Source organism: Passer domesticus, chromosome 11 (genome assembly GCF_036417665.1).
Source record: "Passer domesticus isolate bPasDom1 chromosome 11, bPasDom1.hap1, whole genome shotgun sequence".
Taxonomy (NCBI): Eukaryota; Metazoa; Chordata; class Aves; order Passeriformes; family Passeridae; genus Passer; species Passer domesticus.
The window spans coordinates 17,759,576-17,773,756 of NC_087484.1; the positions used below are offsets into that span (position 1 = coordinate 17,759,576).

At 37.0% G+C, this 14,181-nt stretch overlaps 1 long non-coding RNA gene across 1 annotated transcript; it reads left to right on the forward strand.

Annotated features, from left to right (window-relative positions):
• Nucleotides 1-8,663: 8,663 nt before the first annotated feature.
• LOC135278997 (uncharacterized) lies at nucleotides 8,664-12,168 on the forward strand. The gene is made up of 2 exons (XR_010346366.1): nucleotides 8,664-8,757; nucleotides 11,902-12,168. It is a non-coding gene; the product is annotated as an uncharacterized LOC135278997 (long non-coding RNA).
• Nucleotides 12,169-14,181: the final 2,013 nt, after the last annotated feature.

Genomic DNA, 14,181 nt, shown 5'->3' on the forward strand with positions numbered 1-14,181 from the left:
CAAGACCTCTTCCAACTATATATATTCTTGTGTAACACAAATACCCATACAAGTAACTATATTCAAAACTCAACTCCCTTGCAGGAAGAATATTAATAACACCAATATTGTTCAAAATAATACCTTTTGTCCAGTGAGTTAAGAACTTTATATGCCTTAATTAAGCCTCAATCACTCCCACAGTTTTGAGAAACAGCATCATATTGATTTGTAGTTTAGACCACCTGAAGTGAATTTAGCAAAAGAAAGGACTTCAATCCTGAATTTAGCAAAAGAAAGGACTTCAATCCTGAATTTCTCAAGTATTATTTGGGTACTCAATTCCAGCACAGAGGAATTTCTATCAGTTTTGCACCTGTTGGGGACAAAGACAGAATAGCACCCACTGCAAAGTGCAGTTATGCATTTGTTCATTCCTACATGTTTTCACTTGATTAACACCACACTGCTTGTAAAGCAAGGCTTTGAACTAACTTTGGGAAGGATTACCAGCAAGAGATTAAGATCCTGTTTATCACTAATATTAAAATTTGCATCAAAGTATTTTTAAAAGACATTCTAAAATAGTCAATGCAAACGATCACACACATAATCACCCCATTTTCCTTGAAAAAAATTTGAGAGAAAAAGTGTTGCCCATTCTTCTATTACAAGTTTGCATGACACAATCTCTGTACTGATTGCCACAGACATCCTCTTTCTTCCTACTGCTGAAGAATCAAGTTCTCAAAGGTTGCTGGAAGAATTTAACCCCAATAGATCCTGCCATCAAACTTCACTTTTTCATGGTTTGTTATTTCTACTGTGCTTGACACTGTGAAAGCAGAGGTCAGGGTCCTATTAAGACAGGTTATGGAAAGCTGAAGGAAAGTGAATTCATACCACCATCACCATTATAGGCAGCAGCTGAAGTCGCCTCTCACTGCTTATTGTTTAAATCAAACTTTGACCCAACAGGACAAAAAATAAGAAATTTTACTACTTTCTTTATTTCCTCTGATGGAAAAGACAGCCATGCCCTCTATTTACAGTGTCATAAACCTTATATCCATTACAAAGAATATTTTGCTAAACACAGACCCTAACATTTAGGCCTGGATTAATCATATTAGGCAAAAGTACTCATAGCCATGACAACGTAACCTCAGAAACAGACTCAGTGTCAACCTGCATCTTACAAAGAAAAGATTAAAGGCTGGAATCTCTTCATCAAGGTGTCTAGGCCTGCAAAACTTGCCACTGGGTGTGAAAGTGGGACACAGTTTCATACAAGATTTTTACTTTTCTTTGTTATAATAAAAGTTCTATTAACCAGTCACATGATTGTCTCCTGACAATCCACAGCACATCACTGACACCTGCACAGAAAGAATGTGGATTATTTGGTCCTTCTTTTTAAATAAAAGAAAGACCAGAAGGAGGCAGAGAACAGGCAAACCAAGACACCTCAGCGAGAAGGCAGGCTGAGGATCAGCTGCTGGGCCAGTACTAGGGCAGAAGAGGAATGCCCATCCTTACAAGGATAAGGGGCAGGGCAAGGAATGATAATGAAGAGAACAGCTCAGATATAACCAGCTTCAGGGCATGGAAAACATACAAAAAATTTACCGTGAATTCTGAGCAAAAGAAAACAAAACAGGTAATACAGTGGAAGTAGGCTGCAAAAAGCTTAATTGGGGTAATGAGAGGAATTACTAGTCAGCTGGAAAGATGGAAGGCTCGAAGTCCTCCTTCTGCTTCTTTGCATAAGATCTCATTGAGTTCCTTGTACAATAAGGCTCAAGAGCCCAGGTGCACAGGGAGACTAAGGAGCAGAGATCCATGAGAAAAGAGAAGTGGGTGGAAAACTGGATTGGTCAAGACAAGACTGAGGAAAGGAGGTGTCAAAGGACACCTCCTGTATGTTCTTCTTGTTCTCCTGAGTTACTTGAAATAAATCAGCCTTTTTGGTTTTTTCAGCTGTGTGATCTATGGCACAGACATGCAAAGCTTGGATGCAAATCTGACAAAACTGCAGATGGAGGTCTTCTATTTACAGAACTGCCATTCCAATTAACCAACAGGCATTGCCAGCAGTTTGAAATCAGTCCTCTAAGATTAAACAGAGTCCCAATTAAGCATATCTTGCTGAAGTATATTATTTTAATATTATACACCAGTAGGTGTTTTGAATTTTTCAAGTAAACAATTCCTAATTTTTTTTTAAAAAAGAAAGAAAATTCCTCCATGAGGATCCAAAGTATTGTAACAACCTGATGCCATTTCATTTGAGAAAAAGGACATTGAAAGAGGCTGCTGATCAAGATGTGCATCTGTGAAATATTTACCATATACAAAATAATGTCCTGACCGTGGCAGTATTGGCAGATAGTACTAACAAATTAGTGCTTAACATGCTGATTTATTAGATATTACTTATAGCTCTCAATGTTTTTCAAGCATGAAAGATTTGGAAAGACTCTGGACAACAAAACCTCCATCATTTTATAAAGATATTGTGATTTTATTATTATGTCAATGCAAGTTATTGTCTCTCTCATTTTCATATGCTACTTCACATTTTCCTCTTGTTTTCTCTGCTGACATTGATTATTTTAATTTATTTTCACAGCCAGATCACTAGGAAGAGCAATAGTATTTTTTTTCTTTACTGTGGAACAGAGATAAAGAGATCTGAACCCATCCCCTTTGCCAATCAGTGAGTAAGGAAAATAGATATTTCACCTGATGCACTGATTATAGCCTGGGCTTAATAAACCAGCAAGAAATGTAATGACCTTTCAGTTATCATTCACTGCAGGAGAAACCAACAAGGCCTTAAGCCTCCAACAAACCTTTTATAAACAGTAATGCTCGTTTCAGATAACTGAAAAGGCAATGCAGAAAATAATCCTTAATAGACTGAGTAAACGGAAGCATATAAATCATGCTGTGTATATTTTAATTTCCAAATAATTATTTAAGGCAATTTACATAAGAATTTGGGCTATATCTCAATTCTCTACTGCAATACAAAAGAAATTGCTATAACATTACAGGCATTGCTGTTTTAAAACCAACATTCATATTGAATTGGGACAATCATCCTCTAGTCATCCCCAACCTGATTAAAGATTCTCCAGTGCTCCAGTAATCCCCACCAGCTGAGATGCTCCAGTTTGGCACGGACCATTGCTGCTCCATCATTATGCTGCATTTCACCACTCACTGAGTAAACAATTTGACATCCAGTCAGCAATTCCACTGAGAGAGACTTGCTTGTGTTTCTGACTAGAGCACCATTTTAGGAATGGCTACTTCCATTCTTAAACTGAAAGAACTCCCTAAATGATCTGCTGAATTGGACCCTACAGGAGAAAAATCACCCATGCCCTTGATCTCATGGGCCATGTTGTCTTCCCTTTACACCTGCCTTTTCCCAGCATATTTGCAGAGCCTCTTTGAGTCATGATAATGTAAATCTCAAAAAGTAGGAAAAGTTCAAAGACATCTAGAATAGAATTTTAGCAATATTTACCTTTCCCACGGGAATAATATCCTCCCTACTAACTGCAATTCTGAATCCCAGTTCTTGAAACAAGAAAATGTTTTCAATTGCTCTGGTAGCAAAAGAAGAGAATGCTGACTAAACCTATTATCTTCTCTGTGTGCTTATTTTCACTTTGATGTACAATAAATAAAAAATGAACTGACAATTCTAAAATATGAAGACACCATATCATTGTCACTGTGTTCTTACAAATCTGATCCATTCATGCTGTTTAAGCTGCTGAAACCTTTGAAGTTGGAAAATGCTGCCATGAACTTCTAGCACTGGTAATTAAGACATAGTGTGGCAAATCAAAGAAGACGTGCTACCTTGCATCTACAGTTCCTTACTAAAAAAATGCAAGCTGAGAGTCACGATAATAAATCAATTGGTTCTGCTTTTCAGTAGGAAAAGACCTGTAACTTGTTATATTATAACTCAATCCCATCTTGTATCCAAGATCAATTCCTCTTTCTCTTCATGCTTTATGATCATTGAATTTCTTTTTCTTAAGGCTAATTTTTCTTATAGAAAGCGAGGGAAATACTGCAAGGTTTGAGAGAAAAAGAAAAAAAAAAAGAAAAAAGTCTCTCATCATTTGTCTTCTCAGTGGGGAGAACAGGAACATTTCCTTTCCCTTCTACTATCACATTTTTCTCCTTCAAGCTGTTGTTGTTTCCCCATAAATTTCAGCAGGTTGAGCTTCTGAGGCTGTGCTATGGTTTGGGCTGGGGAGACATAGCTAAGAAAGGTTTATTAGCACAACTGGGTTAAGCAGTGTGTGTGAATGTGAGGGAGCCTTGTGTTCTGGGTAGCAGACTCCTTTCACATTTCATAATACATTAAAAACACAAACACATCTATTATTTCAATAAAAATAAATCAATATGTGCTCCAGTTGGAAGCTGGAGCCATATTAATTTGCTTACTGCATAAACCAAATTCCTACATACAAGGTATGGAATTGCCTGTGCTTAAGTCATGGGTTTCACTAAAATATTTAATTTTTCCTACCTCTATTCTATTTTATAGTCTAGTTTTTGCTTCAAAGAGGGTAGCAGGATAAGGACTTATTAAAAATACATATATGCCTAAAGGGCACTGAGCAGTTTTTTTGTTTCTAAGAAGCAAAATAAGAAAACCTTCTGCATAATGATAATATTATTCAACATTTTCAAACATGTGGGCTTTTCCATGGCCTTTCCTGTCGGTTTCCATCACTGATGTAAAGTTTTTGACTCCTTCCCAGAACAGTGAGCTCCTCCAGTTACTCTAATCTGTGCTATCCAGCCCAACCCAGCAATGCAGACAAATTTTCCAAACTTAATTGCAAATGTAGGGATGAGCTCATGCTGGTCATTTCTCTTCACCTGCTTGTGCTACAGTGGCAAAGCCTCAGGGGCAGAGCTAAAAGGAGCCAGAAAACTTTGACCATCTACAGCCACACATGCAAAAGGCAGATCTCATACACACATTCTACCCATTGCCTTGGACCCCTTCTCACCTTTATCAGCCAATTGCTGTGTAACTTGTGAGCTTTTTCCTAAAAAAACACATAAGGACAACCTGGAAATTCCTGCTGCCACTCATGGGTACTCTTTGAATTGTCCTGAACTTTGCTGTCGTGGCTGTGACACTTCCCAAATAATCCTGCATGAATCATTTGCCCTTCACACCAAGGAAATCACCTTTATTGAAATCATAAGACACTCAGGGCAACCCAGGTTTCTCATGACACATTTATACAGTGTCTTTTACAATAGGACCTGAATTGAGGGTGTTATAAAAATAAATATGGGACCTCTGTCCCCTAATGTTGTGCATTTTGTCAGTCTTCTACCACAAAATCTGTCTCCCCTTCCAGTACCATCAACTTCCTTATTTTGATTTTTCCACAATACCTGAATTTAATTCTCCCAAAATGGCAACAAAATATTCCCATTTCTCTTGACGTCAGAGCAGTGATAACAAGTACAAAAGGTTTCTTTCCAGTGTCCAAATGTCTCCTTATATGGCACATAGGAAATACATAGAGCAGCTGCTACAGGAGTCTGCCACTAAAAATCTTAAGGGGCAACAGCTGTCATCCTAATTTTAAAACATAACCATGATTTTGAACATTAGTGAGATTTTTAAAAAAAGTTACACTACTGTCATATATTTATATGTACAATAAATGAGATTTAAGTAGAAACTAAACAAACAAAAGAAAAAAAACCTTATTTTTTCTTAAACCTATCCCATTTCTGATGAGACTTTATCAAGGAGACAGTGAGACTCTGCAGTGAAATAAACCACACAATCAAAGCCCATCCAGTGCACAGAAACAGCCACAGCATCAATCCAGGTGAGTGGTCTGCAATAACACAGCCTCACTTTCCTTCTCTGGGCACCTCTTTCAGCCCAGATTATTCCTGCTGCTCACAGAGGGGGAAGTGCATGTCACTCACTCCTCAGACGTTCCTGGATGAGATACTTGACCATCCTCCACTGCTATACTTGGGCAGACAAATTTAGAATAATATTTCTCAACATAAACAAGACTACTTTCCCACTGATTTAACTAGATTTGAGGAAAAAAAAAAACCAAACCAAAACACATTAACTTAAATAGACATTTTGAATTAATATTTGGAACAGAAAACTTCATCCCTTGTGCTTTTCAGGCAGTTTCCCAGCCCAGAATTATAGACTTTTGTTTAGCAGTGAGCCTTATTCAAATAAAAACAAAACAATGATTCATAACTAATCAGGGAAACTCACAAAACAAAGAATGTATTTAAAATTCAGCAAAGAGGCTGTAGTGATGTAAATGTTTCCAATTTCTGATTAATTAGTGGTAACAGCAAGCTGGTCAGTCAAGCTTCCTAAGCTGCACTCTTATTTCCCTCAAAGTCCTAAATAAACTTTTAAGGAAAGTGACAGAAACACTCTTCTGTAAATACAGCAAATACAAATAATTTTCAACTAAAAATCAGAAATAAATCAAATAAGGTCTTGTGATGCCCATTTGACTAAAACAGTACTTAATAAATAAATAAAGGCTATTCTTATGTATTTGAGTTGCAAATTACTTATCCCAGTTAAATTTTGTCCCATAAATCCCAAACTAAAGGAATTATGTTGTATCTGAAGGTGAATATATGCACACACACACATACACATCCCTGTCATTCATTCACCAAGTCCTGTGATTTTATGAGTCAGAGATTAAAACCTATAGATAGAAATAATCAAGAACCCTTAGTTTCTTTTTCCACAGTAATGCCATAAACTAAGATTATATTTTTGAGATACATTTGAATTCATTTAGGTTAATAGGATCAAAAAGACTCTTAGATTTTGAAGGCCATATTTTTCTCCAATACTCCTTGAAAAGGGTATGTAGGTAGATTTCAATACCTTGAAAATTTTAGGGATATTGTTAAGAGAAAATCTTTCTGACACAAAGTGTTATTAGGGTTAATGCGCATTAAAATGAAAGCTTTGGTCAGATCTCTTGTTTTCTGATTTTCAGTCATGGTGGAATAAGCCCAATCCTAAAATCACCATGACATAAAATGAGGCCATGTTTGAATGGATTGCCCCAGCCACCAGCCTGATTCACTCATCTCTTGGGAACAAGTGATAGGTGGCTGCTGTTGATACTCATTTTCAAGGCTTTCTAAAAAAAAAAAAAAATCCCATTTTCCTGATTTTCATAAATATTTTTGGTGCAAGCCTTATGTATACAAAAAAATCAAAATGTTGAACACAGATGTCCCTTTATTTTTTTTTTTAGGGATTTCCCTCCAACTTCTAGAAAAGTATTTTTCTTTGTTTTTAAAGATATTGCTACAAAATACACATATAAACAGCATGGTTCTAACATGTCACAGATAATAGAGCCTCATCATAGTGAAACTGTATTCAGCACAGTAAGAAAAAAATCCTTAGAGAAATGACTCACTAAGAAAAAGCCCAGTGAAAGCCATGTAGGTCTCTGGAAGATAATATTCAGTCACAGCATGCTTTGAGAGATGACAGCACTTGTGAATAAAAAAGAAAAAAATCAAGGCTACAAACAAGAGGAAAGAGAAGAACAAGTTAGATTTAAACACATTTTTAAAATACCCTAAACCAGATAAGTGCTCTCACAAAATTATGTTTACTATATTATATGGAAAAAAAAAATCTAATTCTTTACAGACAGATTTTCTGTGACCTCAAACGAAAAAGGGGAAAACATCCAAAAGCATTCCAAATCAAACAAAGTTGGGCTGTTTAATTACTACCATCAATTCATCTCAGGACTTGTGGAAAAAAATCCATTCAGAAATTGCACAGAAGGTCTTGCAGAAATATGTGTTTGCACTTGCTTCCTCTCTGGTTGTGAGTGGGGTTATGTATGCTCAGGCACTTGCAAAATCACATTCCAAAATTAGAAAACTTTGCTGCACCAAACTGAATTCTTCTGTGCCTAGTCAGCTCTTACCCTCCTGAGCAGCCACCATTCCACCTTTCACATGCCATGGGGTTTATTTTTTTACATAAAGGGACTCTCTAAAATGAAGGGAAAAAGAAAAAAAAGGACACCATCATGATTTACTGATCCCTCTTCTATTCCCTATTTACAAACAAGGAAATTGATTGATGTGGATATTAACAAATACCTACATTTTTCCACTTCACGTACCAAGATCACAAGTTGGGGTGTGCATCTTTTTCAAGTCAGTGACCACCCCCAAAATACTCATAGGTTTTCCCTGTCCCAGGGATTCACCACAATCATTGGTGTCTGTGCAAACTCTGGAGAGCCAGAGCTGCAGGAATTCTCTAAGTTTTGTCCAGGAGTTCAACATTGCTAAGCTCAGCATCATAAAAATATTTCTATTCCATTAATAACGTGTAAATTTTGTAAAATACCCGTGGCTTTGTGGAGACAGGCTTTGTCTGAACTCACAAGGATGGTTATACATTGAAAAGAATAAGGCTCAAGTGTGCTGAGCTACTTCCTTAAATAAAGTTAAATAAGAAAGTGCTTTACTTGCTTCCCAAACCTAGAGCCTAATCAGAAGCACGATGTAGGAGGAAATCCTGCTTAGCAAAACCCAACAAACAGAACAGCTTTTTTTAAAGTCTTCTTTTCCTGCCCTGGATACTGATATGGCCATATTCAGGATGTACAAACAGCAACAAGATCCCTCAAATGGCTTCCTAGACACACAGGAGAACCAAGAGAAATGAAGGTAAGATAGGTAAAATTAGAAATTATGAACAGTGAGGATTTCTTCTAGTCCAAGGATGATACGAGAGAAGCAAAGAGAAAAGTAACAAAATAATCTGGGAAAATTAGGAGGATGTTTCTCTGTAATGACAATTCAAAGAGATTGTGATTTTTAATTTATTTTTTTTCTTTTTTGGAACAGGAGCTTGTTTGTTTGTAAGATGTGGCTGTGAAGGTCCCACAGTCGTAGCAATTAGTGCTCTGCTAATTAAATTGCCACATCAAAGAGATAGACATTATAGGGTAACAGGATTAAAAGACACCTATAGCAGTGGGTTCTTTTTTAAAGATTGCCAAGCTTGGAGCATCTGTTGAGTAAATGTTGCAAACACCCCTGGTAAATACTTCTCTCTACTTCCTCTCAGTGGCACAAAGACAGCAAGCAGAAGCCCATGTCTGAAAAAATATAAATGGTTTGGTAAGAATCTAATATTGTAATGTTGTATTGTGGTACTGAATATTATCTTGTAAGTACAGACTGACTTTCCAAGGCCTCAGTTGCTACCAGCTTGGATGAACTCCAAAATCTACTTCCAGAATTAAGGACTATCAAGTACATTAAATATAGAGAACAAAGTTTTTGCAACTACAGTAACATTTTTTTAATTTCAGAGATTGAGCATTGACACATAATCCTACACAGTTATTTTTATGGGCTCTGATACTTCCATAATCGACTGCAGATTTGTTATTTGCATCTCATTTCCATACAATACAACAAAAATTTCACAGTGGGAAATTCAGACAAGGTAAGATAAGAAAAGGAGAGAGAAGGGAGGTGAAAATAAGCAGGAGGGAGAGAGAGAGCAAGAGCATATGAGAGGGAAAATGCAAGTGTGGGACAGCTTGTGTGAGTGCATGAGCAAGAGAACACGAGAGGGGAGAGGAAAGAGCAAAGAGAAACAGAGAGAGGTGGGGGAGAGAGAATGACAGAACAATTCTCTTTTTACCACATCTTGAAATGTAGCCAAGTGAAAAATCTGGTGAAATGGACTTAATGAAATGAACACCTGCTTCTAATAGATGAAGGAGGATGATTTTTGTATAGTTGATTTCTTGTGTCAGAATTGGTGGTAGGAAATTGTAATTAAGAGCAGATCAAAAGTGAGGGGTGGTGATTTCCTCCATTCTCCCTCCAAAGGATTATGTATTTTAAGTAGATTTTAATCGTTCCTAGGATAAACATGTCAGAAGTGTTTAGTTCTAGAGGTCTCAGAGCTTCATCATGTGGTCTGTGGTGTGAGGAGCTCCACTGAATCCCTGTGCACCTCAACCCTCATTTTTCCACCCAAGGTTCCATCTCCTGTACCAGAATTGCCAGCTGATGTGCATGTCCATGTGTCAGACTTTCCACTTATCTGTTCCGATAATTAGCTCAAAATTAAATTATTTTTGAAAAATTCATTCACATCTCTATAAATTCTATTTTTCTCCCACATCTCTTTATACAAAACCAAAATTCAATCTCTTTTTGCTAAAACTTACTTTGACACTTTTAGAAGAATACAAGCATCTTTTTTTAAAGTCTTTACCTAGGAAAAGCAGGTATTCTGACAGTACCTATCTCTGGCAGGGAAGGGCTTAGCCCTCAGAGCAAGCCTCAAGGGCTCCCATTTACATAATGAAACTAATATGCTGCAACACACTCCAGCAATTCTTCTGGATCAGATACTTCCCATTTATTATGGTATTTTGGTGTACTTTTAGCAGGGCAATTTAATTAGAATTATCCATGGATAGTTTAAAAACTGAATCTGCAGATCATTTATTACTGGCCTGTATTTACTGATGCAGCAACAAACCCATCTGGTTAGGGCTTATTCTTTAATTAGTTCATTTAACATTTTTGTCCAAAGTGAATCGACTACAACTTTATACACGGCCCAGGGCATAAATCAGCCTCTCATACTGAGTGACTTAATGGGGGAGTGTTCTCATTGAGGGCACTTTTTATACATTTCATTCATTGTGCCAGAATTGGCAGGGTGAAATTGTGACAACAGCTGGCTAAAACTGAGGGATTATGACCTTCTCACAGTGATTACATGGTAGAAATTAATTGTATTTCCCCCACAGCACTGTGGCATTGTGATTACTCGAAGCGGAGAGCGTGGGTGGGCGTGGGCGAGATGCGTGCAAGAACAAATAGATTACAAGGCACACAAATCAATGCTTGTTATTGCTAAGTCATAAAAAATGGTTTCTAGCTAACCAATACTGAAAGAAAGAAAGAAACAACAAGTTTAATTTAATTACCAGTATATCTGTTTTGTACTCTGGAGCTACTGAACTAAGATAAATTGTGAGACTAACATTCATCTGTATGTTATATTAAGATGCTGGTACAGCCATATCTTTCAAAGCCCTGAGTTTACTCCACCAATCATTTTTAAAAAATACCTCAGTCTTTTCTATGCCATAAGTAATGTAGTAAATCTTGTTTCTTTTAATGTTACAGCATCTTTCTTCTTGATGCTACTTCTTTTGCCATCATTTGCTGCAGGAAATATTGATCTCTGCTTCCTCAAAATGAGTTTTCCTTGTACTCTTTTATTCAGTGGACCCTACAGTTTGTATGCTTGATATTGCACATTCTCTCTCTGGGGAAAACTGTTCTGCCACTTTGCAGTTTCTTTAAGCAGAATTCTCTTTTCACACTTTAAATAGCATTGCACTGTGCCAATTTTGAAAAACAAAACAAAACAAAACCAAACCTAAGTGAAGCCTGTTTGGTTTATTGTATACATTTAGTTACACTCAAAACCATAAGCTGGGAGCCTGAAGGCCAAATCTGGCATTAAAATACCTCTGATTTAGTAATATACTTTCCCAGAGTAGCATGGTAGGCTAATACAGGACCTTCAAAGAAGCTTCACATATTTTTGCAATGATCAAAAGCCTATGAAACATCTTAATTTGCAAGCTTGCTCACACCCACAGGTAGCAGAATTAATATGGGGGAAAAAAGACTTTTGGGCCAAAATTCAACACAATATATAAGGATGTTCCTAGTAAAAGTTTGCAGCTACATCTCTGTGCTTTTTACATATCTATTTCTTTGTTAATTTAGGCACTTCTTTCAATAATCCTTCATTTTTGGGTTCAGATCCCTACGAGCTATGGGTGATCTCCATCTATGATTCCCAGATGGTGCAGCTCAGCAGTGCTGTTACCTCCTATGGATTGAAACTTGGCTTTTTGCTCAGCACAGAACAAGAAAAGAAAGAGGACTGTAAATGATCCACACGCATTTCTTCATCTGACCACCGAGGCTGCTGGTTGGAAATAGGACTCTGAACACTTGCTTTGGCTTAGGAGAACGACATTTTTTCCAGTTGCCACATCCTATTAAACAATTGTCTTTATTTTCCAATGCCTGCATGTTTATTTTCTTTGCTCCCAGCATTACATGAGCTGCCTTCCAATATGTGACTTACTTCTAAAAAATGCCCAGTCAACACATTTTCCATGACATCAGTGAGAACTGCTGCTCTCTGAACTTTTCCATATTTGTTTGCTTTTCTTTAATCAAATTAATTAAACCTTTAGGTCCCCATTTTAGGAATGTTAGTAATAGTACTATCTGTGGGATCTTTTTCCAGCAGAATGAAACAATAACAAGTTTCAGAGCTGCCCTTTGAAGAGGTGTGCTCTCAGTGCCTCATCCAGCTGTATTTCCACTGCCTGTGAGCACGTCAGTCTGTCCAAGCAGACCAGAGACAGATTCTTTCTTTCTTTCCAACTCTGAGAATTCTATTTTGCCTTTTTATGATAATTTAAGTTAAAACTCAAAGTGGACAGAGCATTTTTATAAAAGCAATTACTTTGTTGGGTTTTTTTCCTATCAGGCCACTGGAGCAGGGAATTGGGAAGCTGAGTTATTCTCCATGATAAAAAAATAAAAAGCCATTTTTAAAAATTGTAATTGAAAGTACACTAGAAAAACCCTATGAAATATTGAAAAAAACCCCACAAAATATTTAAGCTCACAATGTTCCTGAAATTTATATTTGAATAAATAGTCATTAAAATACAAAACTTTTATCAGACCAATTTTCTGACATAAATCAATACCGCTTTATTAGCAAGCTCTGCAATGGCATAAAATTACCCACAAGGGTTATTTTTTCTGCTTTAAGAAAATATAGTGTGCTTTAAACGACTATTCTCATCACCTAAATTTCAAACTACATTTAAAGCAAAAAATATTTCCAATTGCCAGCTGGCAAACTAATTCTACTCATAAGAAAATAAGACCCTATAATGATTATATAAAGTGGCATATTTGTGCTTTATCTCATTATTTATTTTGTTGGTTATCTGCTTTTTCTTTACAATTGGTTGAATGAATATTACCAATTTGAAGTATTGACATGTTTTAATGTGGAGGTTTTTTTACTTTTTAAAATAGAATTAAATCGTTTTAGATACTTCCCCTATACCTCCATTTAATGTCTGCCTTTATAGCTCTAAAGTAATTATATTTTTATATCTAGTCATTAAATTCTGAAATTATTCTGTGTTTAATCTTTGCTGGATTTTGCTAAGCTAAGTAGATAAAGGCATATGCACATTCCACTGCACCTCAGTGAGTCTACTCAGGCTACATGGAAGAAATGAAAATACAAGATTCACTGCACAGCACAGTCCCGTACTCTAAGTAACATGCTCCCTGATCTGTCATTAGCAATGTCCAATTAGTGGTATTCATCTAAAAATTAATTTTTCCCCCACTTTAAGAAAGTAAAGTGTTTAAGTAATAACACTTGGAGGAGAAAAACAAAAAGAGAAAAAGAAATAGGAAAAGGGGAAAAAGAAAAGGGAAATGGAAAAAATGGGGGGAAAAATGGGGGGAAAAGAAGAAGGGGGGAAAAGAGAAAAAGATAAAAAAGAGAAAAAACGACATAAAAAGAGAAAAAAGGAAGAAAAAATTAAGATAAAAGGAGGACAAAAGGAGGAAAAAAGGGAAAAAAATAAAAGCAAAAAGAGAGAAAATAGAAATTTCCTTTTAAAAAAGAATTTTTTGGTATATATGAAATTAAAAACAATGCAATCACAACATTACAATATCTTAACACACAGCCACGTGCCCATATTGTGGCACAGGGAACAGCTGCGTGTCATTGGTGTTTGTAGGAGCCTGCAGACACCCAGGAGCACGAGTGGCCTTCCCACAGTCAGCACCAGGCAGCTTCCTGTGCGACGGGGTTTGGATGCCTGGGTACCCAGGCCATGGCTTTTCCAGTGGGACTGTCCCCGAGCCTGTGGCTCTGTCCCTGGCTGTGGCCGTGGCCTTGCCAGTACCCCTGGCTGTACCCCTCTCCCTGGCTGTGCCCGTAGCTCTGTCCCTGGCTGTGCTTGTGGCCTTGGCTGTACCCCTGGCTGT